General features: G+C 44.5%; 1 pseudogene; it reads left to right on the top strand.

Moving 5' to 3' along the window:
• Positions 1-16,045, top strand: part of LOC111977005 (diacylglycerol kinase beta-like) — a 159,324-nt pseudogene that overhangs the window by 133,456 nt on the left and 9,823 nt on the right.

Raw genomic sequence — 16,045 nt, forward strand, 5'->3', positions numbered from 1 at the left:
ACTCTGTACTGCATGAGACACACACACACACACACTCACACACAACAGTGGCGGTCAGTGCTGTTTAAGATTAGGGAGGATGATCCTGTTTTTGTGAGCATGGCCTTATTTCTATTGCAGCATATTGGATGACTGTCATTCATATTCCATTCACCCAGCTCAATGTAACATCTATAGGTTTAGGCTACTACATGATACTCAAATTTTCACTGTACCCATCATGAGGTTGCTACAATGTAGGTGCACAGGTTGATATAATGTTTTGTAATCAAGGTGACAGACAGTGACACATTCAATACCGCCTTGCACACTGCATCTATACACGCCTGATCACACGCAAACACAGTTCACTTTCATAGCAGCTACATAAAAACAGCATGATCCTTCTCGCAACTATCTACATGCTCTCCTCCTCTCACTTTTTCCCTTCGCTTGTGGACTTCAGTGCACAACACATTAGCTGTCTGTGACCAGGTGAAAAAACGTTCATATAATGACCGCTAACCACTACACACAGCCTACATCGTTGTCACGTCATAGTCAATATACTGTATCTACTAGAACTAACATAAGTACAGTGTACAGTCAGAAAGTAGCTTAGAAATTACACYGGCGGGCCCCAGTGGCAATAAATTAATAAAAATCAAAAGATTACCTTGAATTGGAAGAGTTCCGGTGTTGGATAGCCTGCTAGCTAAAATAGCATCCCTCTCTGTTTGAGCCAGGTGTTTGAKTAGGCAAAAACAATACAACCAAATATAGCTAGCTCTCTCTCTCTCTCTCGCTTCTCCTTAATTTTGGAATAAATACATTTGTTCAAAACTGTTCAACTATTGTCTTTCTCTCTCTTTGAGTCAACTACTCACCACATTTTATGCACTGCAGTTCTAACTAGCTGTAGCTTACACTTTTAGTATTAGATTCATTCTCTGGTCTTTTGATTGGGTGGGCAATATGTCAGTTCATGCTGCAAGAGCTCAGTTCATGCTGCAAGAGCTTCCGGAGGACATCCTCCGGAAGTTGTCAAAATTACTGCGTAAGTCTATGGAAGGGGGTGAGAACCATGAGCCTCCTAGGTTTTGTATTGAAGTTAATGTACCCAGAGGAGGACGGAAGCTAGCTGTCCTCCGGCTACACCATGGTGCTACCCTACAGAGTGCTGTGAGGCTACTGTAGACCTTCATTCCAAAACTGTGTTTTAATCAATTATTTGGTGACGAGAATATACTGTATTTAGTATAGTTGCATCCAAAAAGGATACCTTTTTTAATGTTTCACTTCATTTTTATGAAATTCACTGAGGAGCCTCCACTATTTTCAGTGTGTAACACACACACAGACACACACACACAGACAGACCCGACAGACCGACTGACTGACTGACTGACTGACTGACTGACTGCCTGCCTGCCTGCCTGCCTGCCTGCCTGCCAAGCAGTCAAATCCCCGGTTTAATGCCTTGAAGCAGAGAACAGAGTGATGGGTGGTGAAATTTGGTGTAGCAGGATTCACCACTGAAGTTATATCGCCCTGCAAGATGTAATTAAACTGGGCTATTAAAAGCTTCACAGAGTAGACTGACAATGAAAGCACTTTCTAGACAGTGTTTGTATGTATGTGTGTGTGTGCGTGTGTGCGTGCGTGCGTGCGTACGCGTGAGAGTATGTGTGAGTCATATTCTGTGTGTGTTCCTGAAACTGTTTTTCATGGGCACTCAAACCTAAATATTTCTTTGCTCTGACAGCAATTGTGGGTTGAGGTACATTCAAACATAATTTGCTTTCAACGAGGGTGGTCGCTGAATATTGTGAATGTGTTTTATTTTTCTGTTTCTACATTAGCTTATTTGAACACATTTGTTGATTGGGACTTTATGGAAAAGTGCATACTTGGACCGACAATGTCAAAGTAACCAAGTTATTTTGGTACGACCATTTGGATAAACTGAGACAAACAACATCCCCTTGATGGTGCAGAATGTGTACATTTTCTAGTTAATCACTAGCTGGGACATCAGAAGTTGTTTTCTTCTAGAATTTCGACACACAGTCTGGTAGAATGCTCAAAGGCAACATTATGTCATGTATTGATACAAACATGCACTGTGATGCTACTGTAGAAATGATTCATTGTATACCATTGCTCCTCCCAATRTCCACACATGGATACTGTTATAAACAATATTCTATTATTCTGCATCACAGTGGAAGGCCCCTTTGATATTCAATCTGTATCAGATAGCCTTATACTGTATGTGGTTCACATGAAACATACTGTCACATGACACCATTCATTAGCATAGCTTCAATGAAAACACAAGGATGTAATCTCTATATTTCTTGCCTTGAATGGATGTGCAGAAAAGACAATTATCTCTAAGTACCTTTTGAAGGGGAGCCCTTTTTGACAGTTTTTTAMATTTTAACTAGGCAAGTCAATTAAGATCAAATTCTTATTTACAATGACGGCCTACACCGGCCAAACCTGGACGACGCTGGGCCAATTGTGCGCCGCCCTATGGGACTCCCAATCACGGCCGGTTGTGATACAGCCTGGATTCGAACCAGGTTGTCTGTAGTGACGCCTCTAGCACTGAGATGCAGTGCCTTAGACCGCTGCGTCTGTAATTAGCAAGTAGCAGCACTGCGAAGCCTAGGCTATCTATTAGGGTCCACAGTTCTGTCTCAGCCATTGTCTCAAGTATTTGTTCATGATCTCTCATCTCCCCTCCCCTCTGTCTCTTTCACACTTTCTACCTCTCTCTTTATCTCTCCCCCTCTCTCTCTCTCTCTCTCTCTTTATCTCCCTCTTCTCCTCTTTCTATTTATTTATTTCTCTCTCTCCTTCCCTCCCCCTCTCTCCCTCACTCTACCCTCCTCCATCACTTCCCCTCTCTCTTTCTCCCTCAGTGTGATGGTATCATCCTGGACCTCAGCAGCACGTCGTTGGAAGGCATCGCCGTCCTGAACATACCCAGCATGCATGGCGGCTCCAACCTGTGGGGCGAGACCAAGAAGAGGAGGAACTACAGCCGCATGAGCAAGAAGGTTCCAGACAGGATGCCCGCCAGCACCGTCACCGATATAAAGGAGCTCAAATTCTGTGTTCAGGGTGAGTCAACTCAACTCGCCCACAGCAACACCAGTGTGATGTACCCTTTTCACAAAAACCATGATCTTTTCCGTGTCCTTTTCAGAACAGTTCCAGTAACTAATGTGGATGCATAACCAGGCCAGCTCAGTACAGTTTGGTTCAGCTTGGCTTGGCTCGGCTTAGTAGTGGGAAAAGGCCTAAGGTGGGAAGTGGGACCAGTTCTGGCCTTTTCAATATACCACTATATAATGTTCTTGATTTCAGCCATTAGGATTTAGTGTAATGTGGTTCAATGGGTGTCAAAGGATCCATTGTGTCTGATTGGTCTGTCATTTCTTGACCACATAAGCCTCGTAGTTGTATGCCAAACACTATGTCATTTCCACACTTAGGGAAGTCTTGTATTCCTTTCCCTCTGCTCCGTAGCCCAGGCTTGCCATATGGAACGAGTTAGCCTGCACTTTCTGTTGAAGCTTGTCTGTGAGAGACTGGGAGGGATCACTAAACAGTTCTAGTGTCATTTTGTAAGTGTTTCATACTGTCACAATTTCACCCACCAGCCAGCAACCAGTAGAATGTCAGCTCTTTTTTAATTTACTTTTTAATTTTTAATTTAACCTTTATTTAACTAGGCAAGTCAGTAAAGAACAAATTATGATTTACAATGACGGCCTACCCCGGTCAAACCTGGACAACACTGGGCCAATTGTGTGCCGCCCTATGGGACTCCCAATCACGGCCGGATGTGATACAGCCTGGATTTGAACCAGGGACTGTAGTGACRCCTCTTGCACTGAGATGCAGTGCCTTAGACCGCTGCACCACCCGGGTGATGCTGTGGCCCCCATGAGCATCTGTCCAAGAGGACATTGGGGACGAGCTGCGCCGAGCCGCTGACACACACACACACATTGGGGACGAGCTGTGCTTGCAGGACCTGGCGCCCACTGGCCAAGGTCGGTGACAAGCAGCTGTTTTCGGGTGCCATGAATTAACCTAGAACACTGAACACTGCCTCAGAGGCTGGGCTGCTGGATGCTGTGCTAGCGGGTCTGTTTCACTCTGTTGAGAGGAGGAGAGGGGAGAGGATAAGATGGGGAAAGGAGGGAAGGGGAGAGGAGAGGAGGGGAGGGGATGGAAAGATAGAGGAGGGGAGGAAAGAGGAGAGAGAGGAGAGAAGGGGAGAGGAGGAACAGAGGAGAGTGATGGGGAGAAGAGGAAAGGAAAGAGGGGAGGAAAAGGGGGAGAAGAGGAGGGAAGGGAAAGAAGGAAGAGAGAGGAGGGAGAAGAGGAAAGAAAGAGGGGAGGAAAGAGGGGGGAGAAGAGGAGGGAAGGGGAAAGAAGGAAAGAGGAGAGGAGGGGAGAAGAGGAAAGGAAAGAGGGGAGGAAAGGGGGAGGAGAGGAGGGAAGGAGAGAGGGAAACAGAAGCTCCCTCTCCCCCTATTTAACTGCCCCGCACCCCCTCTATCTGTCCATCTCTCTTTCTCTTGTGCCTACAGTCTTCTCTGGCCTCGTTATTACTGTCCCAAAACATGCCCTGTGTGTAAGCAGACAGACATATGGTAGTGAGGACGATGGTAGTGAGGATGATGATGATGGTAGTGATTATGATGATGATGACGATGACACAGAGGATGATGATGATGATGATGGTATTAAGGATGATGATAATGGCAGTGATGATGATGACGACGATGGCAGTGAGGATGATGATGATGGTATTAAGGATGATGATGATTATAATGGCAGTGATGATGATGATGGCAGTGAGGATGATGATAATAATGGCAGTGATGATGATGATGACAATGGCAGTGATGATGATGATGACGATGGCAGTGAGGATGATGATGATGATGGCAGATTCCTTGCAGTGAAAAGGCAGATTCTTTGTCCTCTATTTGTTACATCACTTCCTGTCTGTGACACTCTCACTCTTCCTCCTCGCTCTTCCTCTTTCATCCATCCTCTTTCTCTCTCTTCCTTAACCACCCCGCATCTGTGCTTCTCGTTCCTGACTGAACTAGTTTGAATCCTGTTTCCATGGAGACCCTCGGCTCCACTGAACTACAGAGAGAGGCAGAAAGAGACAGAGAGAAATGAGAAAGGGGTGGAGTGAGGGAAAGACAGAGAAAGCTGGAGAGAGAGGGGAAGCCAGAGACTGAGAGAGAAATGAGAGAGGGGTGGAGAGAGGGAAAGACAGAAAGCTAGAGAGAGGAAGAGAGAGTAAGCTAGAGAGAAGGGAGAAGAGTAAGTGAATAGGAGAGAGAGAAAGAGAGAGAGAGAGGGAGCAAACAAGGAGGCTGCTGCCAGCTGTGTGACTCATATCATTAATCTTTAACTGCCCTCCAGGCAGCCTTCACTGGGCTCTGCTTGCTGCCTTAGCAACAGTTGAGCCTCTATGACCTGCCCTTCAGCACTACTGTACTGTAACATACTGTACAGTACGCTCTCACGTTGTCACCCTCCCCCCCGGCCTCTCACCTGACCACCTAAACACGCTCCCTCCGAGGCCAACGCCCCAGCCTCTCTCTCTCTCTCTCTCTCTCTCTCTCTCTCTCTCTCTCTCAAGAGATTACTAAGTGACAACCCTGTCCCCTCCTGTCCCCTCTCAGATGCATACACACGAACAGAGTGTATATGAATGCATCTCACGCAATGTCATATTGGCTGTGAGCACAGTAGCTTTTGTTGTTGTTTTGTGGACTATGGTGTGAAAGTGTTTTGGCAATAACTTTGGTAATTGACCAATTAACTGTGACATGAAGACATTTCATTCTTTCATTTCATTTTCAAATAGTCTGTTTTGTGACTTGTGAAGTTCCATAACATCATTGTCTCATGTCAGATAGCCGTCTACACTGATCTGCCTGATAACTCGCAAACACTCATACAATATCCTGTTCTAACATTMAAAAATGTCACAAAGGTGCCATCGTCCACTGAACCCTCTTTCATCCTCAGTCAAAAAAGAGTCAGAGTTAATCTCACCAAAAAAACTATAAACCTGTAGCTAATATTAACGTTTTTTAATGAGAAAGTATTCATTACCTAATTCTACATTTAGCTAAGGTGTTTTGTGATGGTAGAATCAGTATTTATGACATTTGAAATGTGCATGAAAATGATCTAGCTAAGTCTCTGAACCAGTCTCAAACCAATCATATGAAACAAAAGGCGGGGATGCTAACAACTCCAGTTCACACACTCAATGTGACGCCATCTGACGTGAGACAATGTCCATTGCACTTATCATTGGTGTTGCCCCATCTGCATTTCTGACTCCTGAACACCACAACAGTGAACTGTCATGGCTCCTACTACTAGCCTAATTACAGTCTGGCATTCCTGGCCCCTTTCAGGTCAATGAAAAATCGATATCATCAAATGTCAAGCAATGTTTGTTTGCCTCAGGCACACTGATTAACAGTGCTTTTAAGCTGTCAGGTCATGACTTACCTTTAAACGATCTGCCTTGCTTGCTATTTGCACTACGCTCACAGCACTGTGTTTTGTGACTTTGTTTTGCATGAGTGTCTGTGTGTCAGTATGTGTATGAGTGTCTGTGTGTCAGTATGTGTATGAGTGTCTGTGTGTCAGTGTGTGTATGAGTGTCTGTGTGTCAGTATGTGTTATGAGTGTCTGCTGTGTAGTGATGGTGTATGAGTGTCTGTGGTGTCAGTATGTGTAGTGAGTGTCTGTGTGTCAGTAGTGTATGAGTGTCTGTGTGTCAGTATGTGGTATGAGTGTCTGTGTGTCGTATGTGTGGTGGTGTCTGTGTGGTCAGTATGTGTAATGAGTGTCTGTGTGTCAGTGTGTGTGAGTGTCTGTGGTCAGTCATGTGTTATGAGTGTCTGTGGTCAGTATGTGTGTGAGTGGGTGGGTGGGGAGTTTTTGCATTTTGAATGTTTTCTAGGCATATGCAATTCTAATGGTTATTGTGATTTACTCCGCAGCACTGTGTTTGTGTGTCTTTCTTGTGCACGTGTGTGTGCACACAAGTGTGTGTGTGTGCATGTTTGTGTGTGCATGTGCATGTGAGGGAATGTTGTGCTTTAGTCTAGCTTCATCCCACAGAGTTGAACCTTTATTAAATTAACTTCTGGGAAACAGAATGCAGAGAAGGGCGGAGAAGGACGTCTCTTTGAGAGGCAGAGGGAAAGGAGTGTGTGTGAGTGTGTGTGTACTTGTTTTTCTACATTATCAGGACCACAATGTCCTAACATTTCACCTTAATGTCCTGAAAAGGTTGGAAAACAAAAACTTTTTGGAAAATAAGGKTTTTTTCAGGTCCTGAATTTGTTCAAATTCTATTTTAAGCTTAAAGATTTGGTTTAGGTTAAGGGTTAGGTTTAGGGGTAAGGGAAAATAGGATTTTTAATGGTGATAGCATTTTACAACCCAAAAAGTCCAGAAATTTCCCGAAAACACAGCTGTGTGTATGTACGTGTGTGTGTACAGCTTATGACTAATTGTTGATGACACTTGTTTACTCTGCAGCAATAAGATCATGCTTTTTTAAGCTGTGCTCTACAGATAATACAATCAGTCAGTTTACCACAGAGTGAAAACCCTGCTGGCCTGATTCTCCAGACTGACACCTCAAATTTCTGATTCACCTCCTACAAATCTCCTACAACTAGAAGGTTCACCCTATGGAAGTGTCACACAACTGGGAACAGGAGATAGCTAGAGTCAAGCCAGCTCGAGTTACAGAGCAAGGAAGGAAAGTGGTGAGTGTAAAATACTGTCTGTCTATAGATTAAGTCAGGGGTTATTTACTGCTGTTGATGGGGAGGAAATGGATAATGGTCAGAGGAGGGGAACACTTGAGAGGAGGTGCTGACGGGTCCTTTAGTGACCGGGACAGGGGCAGGAAGCACCCTTGTTACCACCCTCCTCCTCCCCAACTCTATCTCTTCTCTCTCTCTCTCTCATCTCTCTCTCTCTCTCTCTCTTCCTCTCTCTCTCCTCTCTCTCTCCTCTCTCTCTCTCTCTCTCTTCTCTCTCTCTCTCCTTCTCTCTTCTCTCTCTCTCTCTCTCTCTCTCTCTCTCTCTTCTCTCTCTGTCTCTCCTCTGTCTCTTCTGTCTCTCTGTCCTCTCTGTCTCCTCTGTCTCTCTGTCTCTCTGTTCTCCTCTCCTATGTCTCTCTGTCTCTCTGGTCTCCTCTGTCTTCCTCCTGTCCCTCTGTCTCTCTGTCCTCTCTGTCTCTCTGTCCTCTCTGTCTCTCTGGTCTCTCTGTCTCTGCTGTCCTCTCTGTCTCTCTGTCTCTCTGTCTCGTCTGTCTCTGTCTCTCTGTCTCTGTGTGTGTTGTAAAAGGTGTGCCATTGCAGGTTAAAGCCTGGCCAGGTTCCCATAACCTCTCCCCTGCAGGAGTCATCTCCACCCACCCTCCCCCTGAACAGCTCCTAGTTTGAGTCACTCCATGGCCGTAGTGTGGGCTATTTAAGGGCTCTGCCATACAGATTATTGTTGTTGCTCTCTCTCACACAGCTAAAACAGAAGGGTTAATTTTTCATTTCCCTCCTGTGTTGTTTGCCATGACAGAAATAGATACAACTATAATAAAACTACCCACCCAGAGAGGATTATGGGAAGAGCTATTGCTTCCTGGCACATACTTACAAGAGTCTAGAACTTCTGGTTCAATGAGCCAGGCTTTCTTATGGGATAATAGGAGCCTTTTCAGAAGTGTCCTTCATATCTGAAGAGTTTGACGGTCAATCAGTTTTTTTCCCATGAGAACTGTGTCATAAAAGATCAGTGTCGTTTATGAATGGCATTAGAACATAGTTTGGAGCATCTTAACAAGAGCTGCATAGACAGCTAAAGAGTATGTGAATACTATTATTATAATAGATAGCATGTGCTATGTGAACAGAACGTGTATAAATATACAGCATGTGAGAAAGGAAGACGTAGGAAAGGTTAGGTTAGCGGAGGAAAGGAGCTAATAATGGGTATGTGTATCATTCCTGTATACTGTCAGCGGGCCAAGCAGGCCACACCTGCCCACACACCTTTACTGCCCACGCACCTTTACTTTACCGGAGTAACAGTTTCACGGTGGGGTCTAGTTCCTCTTGACCATCTGTCCTCACTCCGGCCTCCACTGCGGCCACCCTGAGACAATGACAGCCGGACTGAGCCAGGAGCTAGGGGACAGAGGAAGGAAACAACAACACACACTAGTTTATAAATAAATACCAGAGCAATTATTGGAACAAGTACTGTACCTAGGGGCTGTTCTGGTTGTTCTCAGGGGGTTCACATCTACATATAGTATCATCAAAGCAATTGTACCCAAGTGGTTCATTATGAAAACTATTGAACTGGTGTGGAGAATAGCAGGACTAGTTGCCAAGGACTGATCACAATCCTCAAACATTATTTTGTAGAACTGTTTCATATTTCTCCTTTTCTCCTCTCTCTCACACACACATCCCATTTAAAAATGTAGTCCTTTGAACTGTTTTGTGAACAGTATGTTTCACTGCATCACATTAGTCTTTACCTAATTGTTGAGCATTACTGTACTATACCCAGCGTGTGATTGCCCGTGGCACGGCAAGAGCAAAAGTCGTTTGGCCAGCTACCCGCCAACCATCCCACAATGCACTGGGTTTCTGTGTTATGTAAGAGCTCTGTTCTGCTCTATTATTAGTTCTACCTCATTGTGTCGAAGCGCTGCAGTACAGCAGCTCAGATCTGATGGAGCGGGAAACATTGGAGAGGAGAGAAAAAAGTATCATGGTGATTCTCTCTCTCTCTCGCATTGCTTTATTGGCTTGAAATACAATTTGTAGATATTGCCAAAGCCGTATAGTGGTACAGCATTTCAGTAAATGCAATGAGGATAATGAAATCCAGTTTATAATAATCATGTATACAGGTACAACACTACTGCTGTTGTATTGTGTAATATTTAGTTGATACATTTAATTCAATACAAATATGATTATGAAAAAATGAACAATAAAAAACAAAATGTACATGGATGATGGTTACACTGTGTATAACTTGTAAGTTATATACAATGTAAATAGTTCTGGCAGGAACATTTGTGATTTCTTCCTCACCCAGAATAACTCCCAGTTTTGTGTCATTAGTAAATGCACAGAAGTTGTGAATTGATTGAGATATATACAGTAGCGGTAAAAGGTTTGGACACAGCTACTCATTCCAGGGTTTTTCTTTATTTTTACTATTTTCTACATTGTAAAATAATAGTGAAGACATCAAAACTATGAAATAGTGTTAAACAAATCAAAATATATTTTTTTATTTGAGATTCTTCAAAGCAGCCACCCTTTGCCTTGATCCCAACTTTTCACAGTCTTGGCATTCTCTGAACCAGCTTCATGAGGTAGTCACCTGGAATGTATTTCAATTAACAGGTGTGCTGTGTTAAAGTTAATTCAAATCAAATCAAACTTTATTTGTCACATGCGCCGAATACAACAAGTGTAGACTTTACCGTGAAATGCTAACTTACAAGCCCTTAACCAACAGTGCAATTCAAGAAGAAGAAAATATTTACCAAGTAGACTAAAATAAAAAGTAACACAATAAGCTTAACAATAACGAGGCTATATACAGGGGGTACAGGTACAGAGTCAGTGTGCAGGGGTACAGGCTAGTTGAGGTAATCTGTACATGTAGGTGGGGGCGAAGTGACTATGCATAGGTAACAAACAAACAGCAGTGTAGCAGCAGTGTACAAAAGGGAGGGGGGTCAATTGAAATTGTCCGGTGGTAATTTTATGAATTGTTCAGCAATCTTATGGCTTGGGGGTAGAAGCTGTTGAGTAGCCTTTTGGTCCTRGACTTGGCGCTCCGGTACCGCTTGCCGTGCGGTAGCAGAGAAAACAGTCTAACTTGGGTGACTTGAGTCTCTGACAATTTTATGGGCTTTCCTCTGACACCGCCTATTATATAGGTCCTGGATGGCAGGAAGCTTGGCCCCAGTGATGTACTAGGCTGTTCGCACTACCCTCTGTAGCACCTTACGGTCAGATGCCAAGCAGTTGCCATACCAGGCGGTGATGCAACCGGTCAGGATGCTCTCGACCCATGACAAATCTTTTCAGTCTCCTGAGGGGGAAAAGTTTTTGTCGTGCCCTCTTCACGACTGTCTTGGTATGTTTGGACCATGATAGTTCGTTGGTGATGTGGACAACAAGGAACTTGAAACTCTAGACCCGCTCCACTACAGCCCCATCAATGTTAATGGGGGCCTGTTGGGCCTGCCTGTAGTCCACGATCAGCTCCTTTGTCTTGCTCACATTGAGGGAGAGGTTGTTGTCCTGGCACCACACTGCCAGTTCTCTGACCTCCTCCCTATAGGCCGTCTCATCGTTGTCAGTGATCAGGCCTACAACCGTTGTGTCGTCAGCAAACTTAACGATGGTGTTGGAGTTATGCCTGGCCACGCAGTCGTGGGTGAACAGGGAATACAGGATGGKACAAAGTACACACCCCTGGGGGGCCCCAGTGTTAAGGATCAGCGTGGCAGACGTGTTGTTGCCTACTCTTACCACCTGGGGGCGGCCCATCAGGAAGTCCAGGATCCAGTTGCAAAGGGAAGTGTTTAGTCCCAGAATCCTTAGCTTAGTGATGAGCTTTGTGGGCACTATGGTGTTGAATGCTGAGCTGTAGTCAATGAACAGCATTCTCATATAAGTGTTCCTTTTGTCCAGGTGGGAAGGGCAGTGTGGAGTGCGATTGCGATTGAGTCATCTGTGGATCTGTTAGGGCGGTATGCAAATTGGATTTTTCATAAGCTTCTGGATGAGTCTCCCGCTCCTTGAAAGCTGCAGCTCTAGCCTTTAGCTCGATGCGGATGTTGCCAGTAATCCATGGCTTCTGGTTGGGATATGTACGTACAGTCACTGTGGGGACGACGTCATCGATGCACTTATTGATGAAGCCGATGACTGAGGTGGTGTACTCCTCAATGACATTGGATGAATCCCGGAACATATTATAGTCTGTGCTAGCAAAAAAGTCCTGTAGCGTAGCATCCGCGTCATCTGACCACTTCCGTATTGAGCGAGTCACTGGTACTTCCTGCTTTAGTTTTTGCTTGTAAGCAGGAATCAGGAGGATATAATTATGGCCAGATTTGCCAAATGGAGGGAGAGCTTTGTATGCATCTCTGTGTGTGGAGTAAAGGTGGTATAGGATTTTTCCCCCCCTGGTTGCACATGTGACATGCTGGTAAAAATTTGGAGAAACTGATTTAAGTTTGCCTGCATTAAAGTCCCCGGCCACTAGGAGCGCCGCTTCTGGGTGAGCATTTTCTTCTTTGCTTATGGCCTTATAGAGTTGGTTGAGAGCGGTCTTAGTGCCAGCTTCGTTTTGTGGTGGTAAATAGACGGCTACGAATAATACAGATGAGAACTCTCTTGGTAGATAGTGTGGTCTACAGCTTATCATAAGGTACTCTACCTCAGGCGAGCAATACCTCGAGACTTCTTAAATATTAGACAACGCTCACCAGCTGTTATTGACAAAAAGACACACACCCCCACCCCTTGTCTTACCAGAGGTAGCGTCTCTGTTCTGTCGGTGCATGGAAAATCCCGCTAGCTCTATATTGTCCGCATCTTCATTCAGCCATTTGCGGCCCCTTTTCTGGCATCTTTTCTTCACGCAAAAGGCGTGGATCTGGGCCTGTTCCAGTGAAAGCAGGATATCCTGCTCGTCGGACTCGTTCTGATGTCCAGAAGTTATTTTTGGTCATAAGAGACAGTAGCAGCAACATTGTGTACACAATAAGTTAAAAAAATAAGTTACACAAACGCAAAAAAAATTACAAAATAGCACAATTGGTTGGGAGAATGTAAAACGTCACCCATGTTCTTCGGCGCCATCTTTTGGCATTAATGCGTTTGAGCCAATCAGTTGTGTTGTGACAAGGTAGGGGTGGTAAACAGAAGATAGCCCTACCTCTGCTGCAGAGGGTAAATTCATTAGAGTTACCAGCCTCAGAAATTGCAGCCCAAATAAATGCTTCACAGAGTTCAAGTAAGACATCTCAACATCAACTGTTCAGAGGAGACTGTGTGAATCAGGCCTTCATGGTCGAATTGCTGCAACGAAACCTCTACTAAAAGACACCAATAATAAGAAAATAATTGCTTGGGCCAATAAGCACGAGCAATGGACATGAGACTGTTGGAAATCTATCCTTTGGTCTGATGAGTCCAAATTTGAGATTTTTGGTGAACAGATGATCTCCGCATGTGTTGTTCCCACCGTGAAGCATGGAGGAGGTGTGATGGTGTGGGGGTGCTTTGCTGATGGCACTGTTGGTGATTTATTTACAATTCAAGGCACACTTAACCAGCATGGCTACCACAGCATTCTGCAGTGATACGCCATCCCGTCAGGTTTGCCCTTAGTGGGACTATCATTTGTTTTTCCACAGGAAAATGACCCAAAACACACCTCCAGGTTGTGTAAGGGCTATTTTACCAAGAAGGAGAGTGATATAGTGCTGTATCAGAAGACCTGGTCTCCACAATCACCTGGCCTCAACCAAATTGATATGGTTTGGGATGAGCAAGGCAAAGGGTGGCTACTTTGAAGAATTTAAAATATATTTATATTTGTTGAACACTTTTTGTTTACTACACGATTCCATAAGTGTTATTTCATAGTTTTGATGTCTTCACTATTCTCCAATGTAGGTGTGTCCAAACTCTCTTCTCTCTCTCTCTCTCTCTCTCTCTCTCTCTCTCTCTCTCTCTCTCTCTCTCACAAAAGTAACATAATACAATATGTAAATATTTAACATTTGTATAACATTTCTAACATTTTGCTATATAATTATTAGGCAATGAATATATCCAGCTATTAGATATAGAACATGTTCTATTAGGTTGAATATTCTGTATGTGTTTATTTACTCAGCTCTGCTCTTATTAAATCATCTCATGTACCAAGAAGAGCTCTGCTGTTTCTGGATAGTCCAGTCCCTGTAGAGTCCCATCTGTCATGTGAAGCCTGCGTATGTACTAGTGCCTGCATAGCGTCCATAGTGTCACTAGTCCCTCCGCCACTAATCCAGGGCTATTCATGCCCAGTTTTCTCTTAATGGATCGCAATCCTATTATTCTTTCTTGGAAAAACTACTGGGACTGAGCCTGAGTGTGCRTCCCAAATGGCACCCTATTCCCTAAATAGTGCATTACTTTTGACTAGACCCCTAGGGCATAGGGTGCCATGTGGGACAGAAGCCGAGGGTTTAGTTAGGACGCGTCCTTGGTGCTCCGGTCTAGTCCCATGGGTTGTGGAAGGACGAGGCATTGGCTGACAAAATAGCCACCACCACTGGGTTAAATGTCCCCAGTGGACCAGGGAAACAGAAAGATGGGGGTGTTTGTATTTAGGATGTGTCCCATGTCTGATCAGTCAGTGGGCATCCAGGGCACAGGAGCACAAAATGGCCCCCATAGGCCAGGCAGGCGGGCAGGCAGGCAGAGGGATGGGGGATGTTTGTATTTAGGATGATTTCCCCTGCGCTGACTGATTTAGGATGGTTTCCCCGCTGGTTGATTAAGGACGGTGTGACCATAACTGATGAGTGGGCATATACCCGGGGCACAGGGGTAAAGGGGAGAGGCTACAGGGCTATTTGTTCCCATTTGTCCCCATGGCAACGGTGTTTTGTCCCCTCTTTAAACCCAGATCTATTCTCACAGCAATCAGTTATTTTCTGTGCATGTCAAATACAGCTTTCTCAGCCCAAGCATCATTTCAGTTGTGTAGAAAGAATTGAGACCACAAAATGTATTTAGGATGACTCCCTCTGAAAACTAAAGTCGAAGCAGAAGTACATTAAACATCAGATTTCGCTGTAGGCTTACACTGTGTGTATGTAGTTTCCAGTGTATTAATGATACTTTACAGCTTTATTTGCTTTAACCCCATAGGTAAAGTGTCATGCTGTGGAGCCAGCATCTTTATTTGTGTTTTACCTTTGGTGATTTTGAATGGTTCACCCCATCCCTCATCTGTCATTTGCTGTTAAATTGTCATCTAAAATATTTAAGAGTGCGAGAGACTTATTCCCATATGAACTTTAACAGCATCTAGCGTGAAGCACGAAATGGCTAAATTCTTCAAATGGAATACATGACCTGTATTTTATGTGGTAACCCCACAGAATGCAGCACAGCAAATATGTTTAGAAAGACTTTAAGTAGTCAAAATCTAACTTAAAAGAAGCATAAACTCCAAAGAAGTCAAAATCCAAAACTTCACACTGGTGTGTGTATTTTGTCTCGTCTGCTCAGCTGTGCTGGAGATATAGATCATTTTAGTGAGAACAATGTATAGCCACTTTGACCTCTCACAGACTTTTGTGGAAGTAATCTCATTTCCTTTGTGTACATTACTAAGTGTTCACCACCAATGTACAGACAGTTCATCTCACACGAGCTTCAGCTTGCATCAGATCCCTTGTGCAAGCCAAGCCAGTCGTCTCCTCCCTCCCTCTCGAATAAAGCAGCCACGCGACCGTTTCCTGTTTGTTGCATAAAGGCAGAACGGTTCGGGTGACAGCGATGTGAAACTGCCAAGGGCCGTACAGCACGCCTATAGCCCTAGTCAATCAAAACAGGCATGACAACACACACACACACACACACAGTCACAGTCCCCCTATAGCCCTAGTCAATCAAAACAGGCATGACTACACACACACACACACAGTCACAGTCCCCCTATAGCCTAGAAAGTCAAAACAGGCATGACTGCACACACACACACAAACACACTGTCACAATTCGACTATAACCTAGTCAGTCAAAACAGGCATCCCTGCATGTTAGGGCTTGTATGGGACAGGAGTGAAATTAGGCACGGGACCCTTTGAGATGGTCCGCTCAGTGCTGTGTGTGTATGTGTTTGTGCGTGTGTCCGCGTGGGTATGTCCTTCACTGGG

The sequence above is a fragment of the Salvelinus sp. IW2-2015 genome, linkage group LG2 (genome assembly GCF_002910315.2).
Source record: "Salvelinus sp. IW2-2015 linkage group LG2, ASM291031v2, whole genome shotgun sequence".
Taxonomy (NCBI): domain Eukaryota; kingdom Metazoa; phylum Chordata; class Actinopteri; order Salmoniformes; family Salmonidae; genus Salvelinus; species Salvelinus sp. IW2-2015.